The 3,192-nt window shown below is 30.9% G+C and overlaps 1 long non-coding RNA gene across 1 annotated transcript; it reads right to left on the reverse strand.

Moving 5' to 3' along the window:
* Positions 1 to 2,452: 2,452 nt before the first annotated feature.
* On the reverse strand, positions 2,453 to 2,896 carry LOC114075072. Its single transcript, XR_003575404.1, has 2 exons — positions 2,756 to 2,896; positions 2,453 to 2,637 (listed from the first exon to the last, which is right to left on the reverse strand). It is a non-coding gene; the product is annotated as an uncharacterized LOC114075072 (long non-coding RNA).
* Positions 2,897 to 3,192: the final 296 nt, after the last annotated feature.

The following is a 3,192-nucleotide window of genomic DNA, read 5'->3' on the forward strand; positions in this document are numbered from 1 at the left end:
GATAATAGTTTTGAAAGGAGTATTGGTTCATTCTTTTGATGTTGTATAATGATTGTGTTGTTGTGAAATGTACATTGTTATGAAAATATTCATCTCCGTATTATTTGTGTTAAGGTGTCATTTGCATTAGTTTTGAGACATGGTTGTGACATGTTTTATGTAAATAGAGAATGAATAATAAATTTTAGAGGATGTACCATTTCAATGGAAGTGTCATGCGCCACGAGGAATACTATATTTTAAGTAATGTGGCGCACGCCGTGACAAATTCAATTATCGAGGGACGCAAAATGAATTTTATATTTAGGGCCCTTTCACATGTCATGATGGATGCATGGACATATATGTACCTCATGGTTCCCGTACTAAGAGACAACGGGTGTGTGTCTCTAGGTCAAACATATATAACTATACTTGCATTGCAATGAATATCTATATTATTTGGGAAATTGAGAGTGGATTATTGTCAAAAAAATTTGATTGATGATCCTATGTATTGTTGAGTCAAAATCATTGTAGTGGTTTTATTGATCTATGTGCTAATAAAAATGTGAACTGATAGGCTGAGTCTATTTTATGCAGGTTCTATTGTAAAGTTCTATTGGGGTGTAAGGGGTACCTGTATAGATTCCTTATCTTGTATATAGAAGGTTACTTGTTGATTACCGTATTATTTGGTAATAACCCCTTTCTTCTACATTTTTTAACGTTAAAATCCAGGATCTTCGTAATACTTTCTATTCTCTTCTTTTCCGAGGCTTCCTATGGATAGTTTTGTAAGGTACTTTAGTGACAACATCATTTAGGACTTGTATTTTTCTTTCAAATCCATTATAATACATTAGAGGCTTGTATATGTGACAACCATGTTTTGGATAGTTAGTTGAGTCTATTTGTATTCTTTATTATAACATGTCATTAAACTTTCAATTATAGAATTTTTTCTGCACTTTATCATATTGTTTGGGTATTAGAAATACTTCGCTTTGTGGGATAAAATTAGTACCATCACATACATTTTTGAATCGTCACCAAAGTGCATAAGAGCAATAGTTTCATAGGTCTCATAGTACACAAGTCGAGTGTAAGTATAGTCTCGAGGATCAGTACGGAGATGCCAGTACTTATCTTCGAGATACTAGATAGACTATAAGGACAAATCTTCACTTCTTGAATCTTTATCGTGCATCCTTTGTCCGTTCTAATTCTTATTGATTCCTTCCTTCTCTCTCACTTATAAAGATGAATCATGTGTGATTCCTCATTTGAGTATTTTATGTCGTGTGTGGCTTGGATGCAAGATTTGGTACTAATATTGAAGTTATATACTTATAGGAATGATGTGTGGTCATATTCAAAATGGTAAATAATTCGAAGGGATTGAATAAGGTTATTAGTCATGATGCATTTCGAGGATATTTTAAGGACGACTTTGAACAACGGTTTGAGAGACTTCATGAACGTGTTATCTTTTTTAGGTTTGTTACCTAGTTAGTGGGAATAGTACTTTTGTGGTGTAGGGAATATCTGGATTTATTTTACAATCGGAAGTGGAATTAGAAAAGTGATTGCTAGATAACGAATATTGTAACTTTGGACAGTCCAATTAGTAAAGTTACCATAACATATATGAATCTTTTAGCGAATAATGATATTGATGTAGTGCTAATTGAGGATAGAATATCTATTAAGATTCATAGATTTAGCTTATATCAAAGAAGGTCATTATATTACTACTACAATGCTATTGATACTTACTTGGATAGAGTTATGAAGGGTGTTAATCGTGACATCGACCCGATCTATGAAAGAATACATATCACTTTTTGTTAGATATCAAACTAACTTAATGATTTAATGCAACTACTCAACATGTATAAATGTATGAGTTATTTGAGTACGATCTTTTCAATAGGTATGAGGTATTCTAGTGGTGGATCCTACAGATTAAGTGAAAATGGATACATTGATGGTCAAATATGAATACTACTTGTTTAAGGGTTATCACTTGAAGAATGCAATTCGATGTTGTATCAATATTTTAGAAGTCGACTAGTGTTCTACTATGAGTGATTAGGTTAAGAATTATTTATAAGTAAGATGTTAGTTGTGAATCATTGGTACAGTAGTAATTTTTTAGGTCGTGAGGTGTATCCCGAGAATTCTAAATGAGGACTAGTATTTCCATTGTAAGCTCCAAGGGAGTTGATAGATATTAGAATGAAAACATTCTAGGTAAAATAAAATTGTTTACTTGATGAATTTTATTTCCTTTTCTTGTCGTTCTAACATGCTATTTGTTAATTAGAAGTGAAGCAGATAATAAGACCTAGAGAAATAAATCAAAATTAAAACTAATGGAACAATCTTGCATCTATACATGAGATTACATTTTTGTATCATGAAATGGGGGTTTTCAGATGATTTGAAAAAGAAAAATATTTTCTCAGCATTCATACACAACCCATGATTTCTTTTCGATTATTAAAAATTCACATGATTAAAGTTGGTACTTCTTTAGTTACAAGATAAATCAGTCACATTAAATTGTATCATCAGAAAGGCAAAACCTGAAGAATCAACAACCAACTCTTTTATTATGAATTCCATATAGAACAATTACAACATTGAGTCTCACTACAAGAACATACAAAATAAAATCATTTAGTTCATGACAAAAAATAAGTTTGTTTGTTTGAATCAGAGAACAAAGACATCAAATCACATTTTTTTAATGAAAAAAAAAAGCACATACCTGACTCTGCTCAGATCTAGAAATGTGATTTGGAAATAAAATGGAGCTTTGCTTCTTCCATAAAAGATAACCATTGAGAAATGAAGAAGAAACTCTGGATTCCATTCTTTGGATCTAGAGGCAAATTTAGATTGATTTTGTTTTCTTCTTGGTTTTTATTTTATTTTGTATATGAAGTTTTTGGTGGGCCACATCTTTTAAGCTATCTTGTAGACCTTTTTTTTGAAAAATAATAATAAAAGTCCAATCATAGTAATGCCAAAAAGATACACATACATGTTAAATTTAAAAAGAAACCAGGTGCTTGTAAGTTGTAAACACAATTCAGAGAAGGTGCTTTTTAATAATTCAAGATATTCTTCTTATTATGACCAACTGCAGTTTCCATATGTTTCAAACATTAATAGATTATTAATAATCATCAAAATTAACTGTAT

The sequence above is a fragment of the Solanum pennellii genome, chromosome 12 (assembly GCF_001406875.1).
Source record: "Solanum pennellii chromosome 12, SPENNV200".
Classification (NCBI taxonomy): domain Eukaryota; kingdom Viridiplantae; phylum Streptophyta; class Magnoliopsida; order Solanales; family Solanaceae; genus Solanum; species Solanum pennellii.